This window comes from Quercus suber, unplaced genomic scaffold (assembly GCF_002906115.3).
Source record: "Quercus suber isolate HL8 unplaced genomic scaffold, Cork oak 2.0 scaffold_122, whole genome shotgun sequence".
Taxonomy (NCBI): domain Eukaryota; kingdom Viridiplantae; phylum Streptophyta; class Magnoliopsida; order Fagales; family Fagaceae; genus Quercus; species Quercus suber.
The window spans coordinates 965,364-980,030 of NW_027069587.1; the positions used below are offsets into that span (position 1 = coordinate 965,364).

Sequence of the window (14,667 nt, forward strand, 5' to 3'; positions counted from 1 at the left end):
TTGAATCGTAAAAAGGAGAAGTTCAAAGTTTTTGAGGTCGAACTGAGGTCGAACCGGAGTTGAACCGTAACGATGTCATAATTAATTTAATAATTATTTAAAATATGAATTAATATATTAAATTAATATAAATAGAAAAATAAACTAAAATAGTCTAAATAAATATAAAGATCTAATTTTCAAATGTCTTTTTTATATCACAACTTTCATAAGGCAAATAAAAAGTATGAACTTTAAGCAAACATAAATATTGTTTGATAAAACTTAATATTTTACTTTTTTTAATCTTTTTATAAGAGTTTGTGTCTAAATTATCTCAAGTTATGCTCATGCCCATTAGACCATCCAATCAATTTTTTTATGCCCAAGCCCATTTGAATATTCAACTCTTTATGAAAATTTTTAAAATAAAAAAATAAACAAAAGCTAGAAGAGTGGCCAGATAAAGACTTAAAGCTTTACAAAATTGATTAAATAAGGAGCCCAACGAAATTTTAAAAAGAGTGGTTGACAGAAAGCAAGCTGTCAATCATCTTCAAAGCCTATTCAAGCCTACATACTTGACTATATTTATGGTATGTGGTTGTAAACAAGTACAAAAGAAAGCCAAAAAAAAAAAAAGCAAAAGAGAAGTTAGCATCTGGAGGTGAGGACGAAACAAAGAAGAAGAATAAGATGCTTGGGTTAGTCATCTGGAAGTTAGTCACATGCTTGGGTTCACATGATGAAGGCTGCTTGCTTTGAGGGTTGATTTCTTCATTTTTGCTTTTATCCTTCTTCTTCGTTGTCTTCTTCTTCCTCTGCTTCTTTTGCTTCTTCTTCTTCTTCTTCTCTGTTTTTTTATTTTTATTTTTCTCCCTTTCATTTGGTTTTAGATCTGAAAAAACCCAAAGAACTGCTGAAGTATTGGCCAAAACTTTGCTGAACAAAGGGAACCGTCCGAACCTCAAAAACCGGTCACGGTTCTCAGAACCGTACGGTCCGACCACGGTTCACACAGTTCCCTGCATTTTTTTCCATAGAACGGTTCTTGAAGCTAAAAAAACCGCAAAACTGAGAGGTTCGCGGTTTTTCCGGTTGGACCGTACGGTCCGATCCGGGTTTCAAAATTTCAAAACCTTGTTTGCAACATGAAGGTATGTAGATCAAAGGATGAGAGAGAGCCTGAAAGAGACAAGTGGAAAATAAGAAAGAGAAGTGAACTCAAGAAGGAAAGATTAAAAAAAAAACCGTTGTATTAAGTTGTCAATGAATTAGAGAGTTTTTCTATTTATGAAAAAGAGTTTTTTTGGGTGTATTTGAGTTTTGAATTATTCTAAGAGTTCTTTTGTGCCACATTTGTGATCTGCCTATATATTTTGTTGGTGAGATTTTTTCTTAGACGTCGCCTAGTGGACGTAGGTTTAAGACTGACCTCCATAAATCTTTTGTGTTCGTATGTGAATGTCTTTTATATTTCTCGATTTTATTTTTGCATAAATGCACTATTCTTTGGTTGCATGCACAAAAAACTAGGTATAAAAGCTTCCACTATCTTAACTAGGTGTAGCAATATTTGACATGATTCGTGAATATGACAAGAGGAAGTGTTTTTTATGATTAGTATTTAGTATAAATGAGTTCTTGTTAAATTGAGTCAACATGCTTCAACACAATTACTGAATGAGTCAAATATGTGTTGACCTACTTAGCCGACAATCAATCTAAGATGACATGATTCATATAAATAAATACCATTTTATCTAACATTTGTTTAAATTTTAATATAATTGAGTAAGGAAAAAAATTTAATGATATTGATAAATTCTTCATTGAAACTTTAAAGTTCCTATATTATATCTCCAAAAAAAAAAAAAAAAAAGATTAAAAATCTCTCTTTTAGTATTATCTTTCTTAAATTGTGTATTAAATGGGTTGAAATGAGTAATGTTTTGTAAACCCACATAATAAACAGGTTGCGTTAAGATTGAGAGGTTCTTTCTCAAAAAAGAAAAAAGATTGAGAGGTTTTGATGCAATTATTAACTGGGTTGCATTAGGATGACGTGACATGAGCATATGACTTGCGAATGTGAATTGCCAACCCTTTTCAAATGATGCTTGGTTAGGGATGCTCTAAAGAGCAGTCTTAAACTGGTCACAGAAAATAAGCTAGTAAAGAGTGGTGTAAAATGTATCACCTTTAACATACATGTAAAAACAAACCCCTGGAATTTGCCAACAAACTGACTTGAGGTTTGTTTATAAGCGAGTGTATTTAATTTTCTATATTTATGTGCTTACAAATAATAAAGAAAGGGCATAGATTTTTAAATGACGTAGCACTATACAAACTATTAAGAAAAAAAAAAATTGTAAACTAAACTCTCTCCATTTTACCATGAAATGGAATGAATCTTATTCTAGTCAGGCAGAGGGCAAAATCCATCATACCATTAAGCCATTTGCAAAAGAAATGCTATTATTAAAAAAAAACATAATATTATAACTCTAAATTGTTCAATACAAATTACATTAGAAAATGGTCAATGTTTTTAATTTTATTTTAGGGATAATTACAGTAAACCCACATGTGGTATGATCCATTTTCACTTTGCCTACCCGTGGTTTAAAACTTTACACTTTGCCCACTTGAAGTTAGTCCCGTTAGCCTTCTGTAACCCACCTCTCCGTTTGCCATTAGAAAAACACATTTTTAGGCAAAAACAAATATAACAAGAATCAAAAAGTTGTTTGTTTTGATTGCTTAAGAACTTCTATAAGAAGATAGCGAAGGAATAGCAAACCACGGGATAATTTGAGTTCAAAAACAACATTATTGAACCAAATAAAATGAGAAACCACATTGCCCCATCACAATTAAACTCAAAAACAACAAAATCCCAAGAACAAACATTAGTGGCAGCATAAATAAAACAGAACCACAATTTCGCAGCAAGAACTTAAGATTTCCAAAATACCCAAAAACTCAAAAATCCATACAAACAAAGCATAAAAAAAAAAAAAAAAAAAAAAAAAATAGGGGGGGGGGGGGGTGGGGGAGAAGAGAGCGGAAGGAAGATGCTCAACCAATATTGGTATAGATTGATAAAACTTGGTGCAATCTATGTTATAGATTTGACACAATCTAATCAAATGGTGGTGATGATTGTGCTTCTAATTGAAGAGATAAACTTGATACAAGTTTCTTTAGAAATTGTGAGGCCGGGTACTACAAGAAGAAAAAGAGTCATGAGCACGGTTAAATATATATATATATATATACACACACATATATAAATATGAGGTTTGCTACCTGACTGAGAAAGGAGAAAGAAAAAAAAAATCTTATGCCTTCTTCAAGAATTGTTTTTGAGATTTCTGAACTTACGCACTCTAAAAAAAAATTTGTAAATTATGTGTGGCTGAGGCTATCCTTTTATAGTGCTGGTTAGAGAGAGTTTAATTGCAACTAAAACTCATCTAGTCAAGACTAGATTAACCAGGAAAAGAAGTCAAAATAAAGAAGAATTCTTGTATGAAGGAAGAGTTTAAATGGGAGAAGAAGTCTTGAGTTGCGATAAGAAAGAAATTTTCTGCTTACTGTTATCTACTGAAGTTCGAGTTTAAGTGGGATTCTTTGAAATATAAGAGTTCAAATCCTTATTCAGTTCGGACTTTGTCTCAAACGGTTGAGGTTGTCTCCTTTATTCCTATTAGAAGTCTTCTCATCATAATTTAACTATGAAAAGAAGTCCACTTGGGGTAAAAGACGATCTAATGTCCATTTATTATTAATGTTCACGTGGAGCTATTCGGAATTGAAGTTCACATGGAGTTACTGGGAAGAAGATTTTGATGATTAGAAATTCTTATGTAAGTCATAACATAACATGCATGTTATGTCGGTGGGCCTTTCCAGAAGAGCCCAAGGCTACGAATTGGGGCATTTAAAAAAAAAAAATTGATGGTCTGGATCTATATTAGAAAAGTATGGGTCCTGCGATGCTATATACAAAATTTAATACCGTGCAAAGCGAGACTCGTCCACTTTCCACACTCAAAGTTGTGGACATGTCCAAGTCTTGAGGGGGCATTTGTAAGAGGCAAAATTTTAAGCCAATTATAAAATGCCACATCAAAGTTTAGTGGCAAATTTTAATTAAACTCATTAAATTAATTAAATCAAATGATGACATGTGTCGTCCAAATTGACATCGCATTCACATATCAAAATTTGCCATGTGTCATTTGGCCCACAAGATAAAGATAAATTTCCTATACAAAATTTATGGATAATTATCTTTATAAATAAATAAAATAAAGATAAATTTTCTATTCAAAATTGATAGATAATTATCTTTATTAAAATAAATTAAATAGAGATAATTATTTATCTTTATTGATTATTATCTTTATCAAAATATGGTATTTATCAAAATAGATAAATAGAGATAATTATCTCTAAGAAGAATTTGGGCCAATTAAAAGTCTACTACATACTTTCAAGTATATCAATTCAAGGTGGAGTTTATCTTCTAAAATCACTATAAATAGAGGACATTCCCTCTCATTTTGAACACCAGATTTTCAAGAGGCCCAAGCTTTGGAGAACTTCTGTCTAAGAGCCTTTGAAGAACTTGAAGCATCTTTGAAGAGCTTGAAGAACATTCAAAGGGCTTGAAGAACTTGAAGGACAACAAATCTCTAACAGGCTTAAGACTAGAGATTTGTTGTGAAGACTATTCAATCCATCTTCCAACCAAAGTCAAGAAGATCTCTTGTTTGAGTTCTTTGAAGTTCTATTGGAATTAAGCTAAAAAGCCTCTATAAACCTCAACAAATCCAAATCTTTGAAGCTCAACGGATCAAGCCTCTAAAGCCCCGAAGAACTTCAATCTAAGAGCCTTCACATTCGAAGACTTAAAGAATAATAAATCTCTAATAAGCTCGAAGCTAGAGATTTGTTGTGAAGACTGTTCAATCCATCTTCCAACCAAAGTCAAGAAGATTTCTTGTTCGAGTCAAGTTCAAAGAAAATAGAATAAAAGGGTATTCTTTTGTAAAAGAATTAAAATAGAGATTGTACTCATTATTTATTAATACAAAATTTATATTTGCAAACCATCTTTCTTTTCAATTGTTTGATTTTCTACAATTGGAAAAATTTGTGTTTACAGGGATGACTCTCAAACTTTAGATATAGCTCTATCCCTCAATTAATTTCATCTCACCCATGGTTACTTTAGCTAACTGAATATAATCTGACTCTAGTTATGTAATGTATTATAAGTCAGTTTAAAAAACTCTATATATTACTTTCATGTTTGTGTGTTCTAATAATTATTACTATTTTCTTAAAAAAAAAAAAAAAGAATATAATCTGACTCATAATTCAAAGAATGTAAGTTGTAGAAAAAAAAAAAAAACCCTATAAAAAAAAAAAAAAATCTCATTACTATGTAATTAATAAGGCTGAACAACTTATAAGAACAGTCAGATCCCATCTTTCTTTTATTTATTCATGAAATTAAAATGATAGGACCAAAACAAATTACACTACTTATACTATAACTCACCTTATAACGAGTTGCGAATGATAGAAAAAAAATGGTAGATTTATATGGATTCACACATCCATCACGTGGTGAATTGTGACAAAAGTGGTGTATTTTATGCCCGCATAAATTCTTATTTATTTATAATGTCAATACTTTGACAAAGTCTAATATTCTAATTTTTTTTCTTTCTTAGAGGTGGAAACCCCCACTCCATGCACCTATGCTATGCTGTATTCCATTTACCAAAAGGGTGTTTGACATATCTTGTGCTAGGTTTCTTTGAGGAAAGTACTATTTCATATGAAGATGATGATTGACTTAATAAAAAAAAATATATGCCATGAAATATAACCTTAACTAAACTTGGTAAGGGGTTTAGGTTAACCCCTCCAAAAATTAATGTATGCCACAATAAGTGGCAAGCACACGGTAATATTTAGTAAAAGGCGAAAGAATAGTTCGCTTTGTGCTCACCACACAGCTCCATGAGTTAAGTCATCTGGTTAGAGCAACTTATAATTAAGAGTTCCCCATTTTTTGTTTTATCTTCTAGACAATGTGGGACTACGTTATATTCTGCATTAGGCCTTAAACAAGGAGTTATAAAATATTGACCTATGGTATGCTTGATGGAATTTGTGCATACAGAGTAGGATAATCCAAAAGGGACAAGAAATACTGATACTAAAAAGAAGTTAACAAGAATGGTTACAAGGGTGTTTTTAATTACATCCTTGAAATCAACTATCGTGATGGCAAATTTTCAATTATCGTCATGTAAAATGGATTTTTAAAATGTTGATTTTATTGGTTTGAATATTTATACATATAAGATTATTAAGATATATCAAAATGTCCATTTAGTTTTAAATCCACTGTACGCAAATGCATTACATATTTCAGAGTAGTGAAAGTGTTTTGATTATCTTTGCAACATGAAGTTATGCAGATCAAAGGATGGGAGAGAGCCTGAAAGAGAAAAGTGGAAAACAAGAAAGAGAAGTGAACTCAAGAAGGAAAGATAAAAAACCGTTGTATTAAGCTGTCAATGAATTAGAGAGTTTTTCTATTTATGAAAGAGAGTTTTTTTTGGGTGTATTTGAGTTTTGAATTTTTCTAAGAGTTCTTTTGTGCCACATTCACTACAAGAAAATGTATTTTTAGTGACGAAAAAATTCGTCACTAAAAGTCCAGTTTTTCGTCACTAAGAACCTTTAGTGACGAAATTGAACTTTTAGTGATGAAATTCCTTTCGTCACTGTAGCCCCGTCGCTAAAAGTCCTGGCGACTTTTAGCGACGAAAAATTTCGTCACTAAAAGTCCAATTTGGTAAAAAAAAAAAAAACTTTTAGCGACGAAAACGTTTCGTCGCTAAATGTTTTCCTCGCTAAAAACAGTATTTAGTAATGAAAATATTTCGTCACTAAAACCATTTTAGTTTATTAAATCATATTTAGTGACGAAAAATTTCGTCACTAAAACTATTTTCGGGTACATATAGTGATGAAAATATTTGTCACTAAAACTATTTTTAAGAAAATCCATGCACATATAGTGACGAAAATTTTTGTCACTAAAACCATTTCTTACAAAATTCCGCTGTATTTAGTGACAAATATTTCGTCACTAAAACAATTTTTTGTTGCCATATTTGTGACGAAAAAATTCGTCACTAAAGCATATTTTCTATTTTTATTATTTTCATGACGTTGATATTAACCTGTAACCTGTCATTACATTATTAAAACCTCACATTTGATTAACACATTTATTTCAACAACACATTTATAAAATATCGATCCATACATTCCACAAGTTAAAATTAAAACAAGTATCAAATTCAAACTCCTTTCATACAATAATTGTTTACAACACATACAATAACTTAAAATGTTTTATAACAATACAAAAAATGTAGCATAATATAATTAGAACCCTCTAAAGCCAAAAGATGTCCTCATATCTTCAAATAATGCCAAAAGTAATCCCCTAAAGCCACCAATAAGATGCCTGAAAGAGACAAGTGGAAAACAAGAACGAGAAGTGAACTCAAGAAGGAAGGATAAAAAACTGTTGTATTAAGCTGTCAATGAATTAGAGAGTTTTTCTATTTATGAAAGAGAGTTTTTTTGGGTGTATTTGAGTTTTGAATTTTCCTAAGAGTTCTTTTGTGCCACATTTGTAATCTGCCTATATATTTTGTTGGTGAGATTTTTTCTTAGACGTCGCCTAGTGGACGTAGGTTTAAGACTGACCTACATAAATCTTTTGTGTTCCTATGTGAATGTCTTTTATATTTCTCGATTTTATTTTTGCATAAATGCACTATTCTTTTGTTGCATGCAAAAAAAAACTAGGTATAAAAGCTTCCACTACCTCAACTAGGTGTAGCAATATTTGACATGATTCGTGAATATGATAAGAGCAAGTGTTTTTTATGGTTAGTATTTAGTATAAATGAGTTCTTGTTAAATTGAGTCGACATGCTTCAACACAATTACTGAATGAGTCAATTATGTGTTGACCTACTTAGCCCACAATCAATCTAAGATGACATGATTCATATAAATAAATACCATTTTATCTAACATTTGTTTAAATTTTAATATAATTGAGTAAGGAAAAAAATTTAATGGTTATATTGATAAATTCTTCATTGAAACTTTAAAGTTCCTACATTATATCTCCAAAAAAAGAGATTAAAAAATCTCTCTTTTAGTATTATCTTTCTTAAATTGTGTATTAAATGGGTTGAAATGAGTTATGTTTTGTAAACCCACATAATAAACAAGTTGTGTTAAGATTGAGAGGTTCTTTCTCAGAAAAGAAAAATGATTGAGAGGTTTTGATGCAATTATTAACTGGGTTGCATTAGGATGACATGACATGAGCATATATTACCTGCTAATGTGAATTGCCACCCCTTTTCAAATGAAGCTTGGTTAGGGATGCTCTAAAGAGCAGTCTTAAACTGGTCACAGAAAATAAGCTAGTAAAGAGTGGTGTAAAATGCATCACCTTTAACATACATGTAAAAACAGACCCCTGGAATTTGCCAACAAACTGACTTGAGGTTTGTTTATAAGCGAGTGTAATTAATTTTCTATGTTTATGTGCTTACAAATAATAAAGAAAGGGCATAGATTTTTAAATGATGTAGCACTATACAAACTATTTAAAAAAAAAAAAAAATTTGTAAACTGAACTCTCTCCATTTTACCATGAAATGGAATGAATCTTATTCTAGTCTTTGTGGGTTCTTGAAGAAGAAGAAGAAAGAGATGGGTTTTGGAGATTCGGTATAATGAAGTCTAAGGCTATAATAAATTTATTTCTTATTCTTCTTCTTCTTCTTTTTGAGAACTTCCATGACTCCGTTGTTGTGAAATTGTTGATATTGTTATAGATTAAAAATAATTTCATTAAGCCATTTGATTGGTGTGTTGTTCCTCCACTTTGTTCTCCTTGAAGTTCATAAGTAATGAAAAACCCTAGCTTTTTGATTATTGTTATATTTGTTTTTGCCTAAAAATGTGTTTTTCTAATGGCTAACGGAGAGGTGGGTTACGGAAGGCTAATGGGACTAACTTCAAGTGGGCAAAGTGTAAAGTTTTAAACCATGGGTAGGTAAAGTGAAAACGGGTCATACCACAGGTGGGTTTACTGTAATTATCCCTTTATTTTATATTTAAATCGGATTACATGACAGTTTAGAAGACCACATATATATATCAAATCATATGATCTATTTAATAATTTAAAAAAATTACAAGACTATTAAGTACATCATGTACTTGTTGCAGGAACTTATTCCAAATGGTTTTAGAAGAAAATTCCAAACACTTAGATAGTGTCCTCTAATATATACTAGTTTGAACGTGAAAGCGGAAAATTCCAAACACTTTGATGAGATTCTGATGAAGACTTAAAAGTTAAAACTTTTGAATTGAGTAAAATCCTATATTATATTAAGGCCTTAATTGTTCTCTTTCCAATATTTTATCTCCCTGAAACGTGCCTTTAGATTGAAATATCCTTAACTTTTCATATAATATCTAACAGACAAATATTCAACAAATTAATACATAGATGATATCTTGGTATGTTTCAATTAGCCTAGCCTTATGCAATATAAATTTAATAATCTATCTTGCTAGTTGTTTTCTTGAGGGAAAATGCTAGAGATATAAGTTTTTTTATAATTTTTTTTTTGTAAATTGTTGATGTGGTGAGTGATTATTAGTAAATAAAAAAAAAAAAATTTATTGACAGGCCTAGATGAGAACTAGTAAGAACTTAATCACAAATATAATTTGTAAAAATGTTGTAAAATAATTTGTAATTGTAGCATTACTCTTATTCAAGTAGTTAATCACTAACCAAGTAGGCAAGTAGTAATTATACTATCTAGTTGGCTGATTGAAGACAGGTTTTTCATGGAATATTCACAAAAAACAGGTGTTATAGTTTACACTTCTCAATAAAAAAACAAAACAAAAACAAATGGTGTTTATGCTTCACATTTGCAATTTGGAATCCTTAACAGTTAAGGTAGATATGGAGTACCAACCCGAAATGTAATTGGCAGGTAGATTTATTGGTTACTTTATATATTGGCTATTGTGTATCTTTGTCAGCCAAAAACTTATTATATGGACAAAATGAGCTTTTGCTCTTTTCGGGCAAATTATATAGGGAAATGTCCTCATTTCCAAATTAAATAAGAAAATATCCCTTTTTTAAAACTCGATTTTTGATAAATCGAATTAGAAAAAAAAATTTCTGAAGCCCTATAGTGGCGTTTTAAAGAGTTTATAGTGACGTTTTAAGGATCTATAGTGACGTTTTTTAACTTGACTTCAATGAAATTAAGTTATAGGCAATGAAATAGACCTATAGTGGCCTTTTTTTACCTATAACTCGATTTCATTGAAGTCAAGTTAAAAAACGTCACTATATGTCTTTAAAACGTTACTATAAGCTCCTTAAAAACGCCACTATAGAGCTTAACTCGATTTATCAAAAATCGAGTTTTAAAAGATGAGTATTTCCCTATTTAGTTTGGGAAGGGGGCATTTTCCTATATAATTTGCTCGAAAAGGGCAGAAGCCCATTTTGTCCCTTATTATATGCAACAGAAACTTCGCAACTACCGCTAATAGTTATTGGCTATTTTGTGGTCCTTTTCTTTTAGCTCGTAATTGACTATATCTAACAAGTTGATACTGGTTATATTCGTTTTTACTCGTGATTTAAAAAACCATCAGTGCCTAAGGCTCATTGTACTCCAAAATTTTATAAAAAGACTCTAAGGCTCTCCATTGGAACAAAAAAAAGGCGCCCAAAATGTTTTTTAACAAGAGTCTCAAAAGTATTAGGAGGATATTCAATTTTTAAACTGAAAAAAAGTGCAAAAAATTGGGTTTTGCTTTATTTCTCATCCTAGTTTCAAGTTGATGTGTCTTTGAAGAAGTCAACAAAAAGCCAAATATCTTTAGTTTTATATATACTAGCCTAAGAAGTATGGTGTTATGATTATGTACTAGGTGAGAATTGAAAATATGCGATTTAAAATAATAAGTATTGAAATTAGCATTATAATTAAAAGAAGAAAATGAATATCAAATAATAAGTATTGAAATTAGCGTTATAATTAAAAGAAGAAAATGAATATCAGATATGAATAGTGCACCCTTTGTTGTTTTTGTTAGATGAAACTTCTTTTATTTTCTATTCTTGATTTATCAAATATATGAAGTTGGAACCATTTTTTGTTAGTATGAACAAAGTTGTGAAGAAATACAATTATTGGTCTAAGCAAAAGCTTTGGGCCCTAGGAATAGTGTAACTGTGTCACTGTGTTTCATCCATGTAAGCAACTTCCAATTGATTTTTTAAAGTACATAAAATGACATAAAAATATTACGCTTCAAAAAAAAAAAAAATCAATTACATTAAATCCCAATTGTTATTTTTGCTAAGTTGAAGCTCTAAAATTCCTCATTCGAGAAGTTTGTCGTGTCAATAGTAGTAGCTATTGTGGTGTTCATGCTTGTACCATGCTATACGTTGAGAGAGAGAGAGAGAGCTTTGGAATAAAAAATAATTTTCCTTTTGATGTAGTGATGAATAGTCCTTAATACATGTAATGAGATACTATTCATTGTTAAAAAAATTTGTTAAATTGTTGAGGCTAATGTAGGGTAATTTTGGTTGAGTTTAGCCAAATTTTTGTTGAAAAACTGTTTAATTTGGTGAGGTTAATGCTAATGCTCTAAGAAAGAACTGGGAAATGTTGTATCAAACACCTGAAAGTAAAAGTAGTAATTGTACACTGTTTATCTTTTAGTCTTTTTGGGGATACAAATTTTTAATTTCTGCAGAGAAAGAACTCTAAATAGTTGTATTAGAAGTACTCTATAGTGTCACTTATTCAGACAAAAGTAAAGGTTAATCAAACAAAAATAATTGGACGAGTGACATATTTTAACTTTTGCAATTGTATTATTATTATTATTATTATTATTGTAGGGACTGGATCTGAGCACTTCTGCTACTGGACGAGTGGACTTAGATCTAACTAGTCCAATACAATGAATTTGTAGAGAATGAGTTTAAGAACTAGGCCTTAGTGCATGGACAACGGTCAATATGATGTTCATCACCACCAAACATAGACGAATTGAGATTATTTAAGAAAAACTATCATCGGCTATATCTGAGGAGCTTTGTAGTAACTATTGAATGAGGATGGTTCCTTGAATCCTCCTCCCTTTTGACCTGTTTTTCCCTATTATATAGTCTTCCTCCCACGATCTCTTTCTTCCACTTGTTGATCATCCATACCCCCCTCTGACTACCCGTCCCATCAGCCACCTTACCAAACCTCCTGTGAGTTACAACAACCAAGATAGCACTGTTCAAGGGTCATTTCTCCATTAATGCGGCCAGAATGTTAGTTGTGAGCATTTAATGTGGAGGTGACAGTTCCTCCATGAATTGCTCCTCCACCATGCTTCCCTGGATGGCCCATAATACTTGTCTTTTTCCTAGGGTGCTTAGGGAGGCTACCTTTGATGGCCCATTACTTCCTCCTTCCATGGTCTTGGTTGGCCGAGGACAGGATTGTCCTTGGCAAGGTTCTTGGGCAATTTGGACTTTCTAACTTTGTCCTTGGACGTTTCTTCCTCCTCAGCATGAGCCTTGGGCTTAATATGAAATGGGCTGGGATCATCGGATTCTTAGGACCCACAATTATTATTATTATAATTATATTTTTTATTTTTTATAACAACGCATGTATAGAAACTTAATTATGATATTTTACTAATAATTGTTTATTTGATAATCTTTTTGGGTGGAAGAATTTGCAAGTTCTACAAAGAAAATAATCTCAATAGATTATCAATAACATATTGTTTTCCTAATTTGTCCAATAAATCATTGTAAAGTTTCATTAATTTTTGAGTTTTTTTTTTTTTTTTTTTTTTTTTTTTTTTTTTTTTTTTTTTTTTCCAACTAATAATTGTTAAGTTTTATTAATTTTTGAGTTACATTTTTTGGTGTTTTGAATTGTAGGATAGAAAAAATAGAATTTGAATTTAAAAAAAAAAAAACTAAAATAATAATTTTGAAATTTTTTATACGTTTTAATGTTATACAAAATGTTGTAAATAACTTTCATTAAAAAATGAATATTTGCGTTAACTTGCATTTTGGATTCTTGAAAAAGAAATTTTATTGTTTACATTTTTGTATGTTTGATTCATCCTTTGGGCTCTATAACTTTGACATCACAGATTCTTTTGATGTAGAAAAGTGCCATAAAAAATGAGTTTCAGTTTGTTCAATTGGTAAAAGTTTTTGTTGAATAGAAGATCTAGGATTCATACCTCGTTTACATTAAAAACCAATTAATATCTTGATTTGATGATAAAGAGCAATCATCATGAGTAATAAAGGCTAAAAGGTAGGGTTGAGAATTGTAACGAGAGATAGAGGAGATTAGGAATCTCCAATATTCTTTTATAGTACTCTTAGTCTTAATTTGGTTTGCATAAAGAATCCTTGGGCCTTAATGTAGTAGGCTAATTACCTACATTATTCGGGAATGGGTTGCTCCGTATATACTCTATTTGACCATGTTTTCTTTTGTTTTCTGTTTTTATTTTTTTTAAGAGAATGATTGAGTTTTGTTTCAAGTAATTGGGTTCTAAAGTTATGCATTGGGTTAATTCAAAAGAGATAAGAAATTGAAAATACAATTGTTGTTGGCAATAATTTTGTAGTTCAACAAGAACCTCAAGGTGCTTCTAATGAAAATGTATAGGATTCCAATATCTTTTACTCATGTTGTGACTATTATATAGATGGACAGAATTTATATATATATATATACTTTTTTGGATAATTCGTTGTTGTTTAACATTTAACTATGGTTCTAAGTTCTAACTAGTTAATTTTGTCATAATTGGAATTTCTTTGCATATTATAATTGGCACCTAAAGTCTAATCTATAAATACTATATAACAGAAGCTAACATTTTTCAAACTATTGATGTAGCAAATTCTTATTAGTTCTAATATGGATCCACTACTAATATCATATTTATGTTTACCAATAATTATTTGAAAATGACTAAAGCCACATTAGCTGTTTGTAAAAATGTTGTAAATTAGTTTGTGTTTGTAGTATTACTTTTATGTTTTAGTGGGCTCTACGAAGTAATGAAAATGAACAAATAATTTCATTAAAAAAAAAAAGTTTCTTCAGAAATAATGAAAATGAACAAATAATTCCACTATAGAACCTTATATTTAGTTTTTTTTTTTTTTTTTTTTTTTTTTTTTGGAGGTGGAACCCCCAACTCCACCTTTGCTAGGCCCAGATTTGGGCTAGGCCAATACTACACATTTATGAAAATCATTTGACATTGCTTAGAATCTAGTAGTTCTTCGATATTGTCATTCTCCTATAATAGAAACGAGAAACTATAAAAGGAAAATTGGAAAACTTGTAACATCCCAAGTTTAATTACCAATAGGGTTAATTTCAAATGGTCAATATAGATATTACTGGTGCTAGATTTTTTCGAATTAATTACAAAAATGTCAATGTTGATTTCTTT

General features: G+C 30.5%; 1 non-coding gene across 1 annotated transcript; it reads right to left on the reverse strand.

The window, feature by feature from the left end:
* Nucleotides 1-5,908: 5,908 nt before the first annotated feature.
* On the reverse strand, nt 5,909-6,022 carry LOC112037014 (U5 spliceosomal RNA). Its single transcript, XR_002885712.1, has one exon. It is a non-coding gene; the product is annotated as a U5 spliceosomal RNA (small nuclear RNA).
* Nucleotides 6,023-14,667: the final 8,645 nt, after the last annotated feature.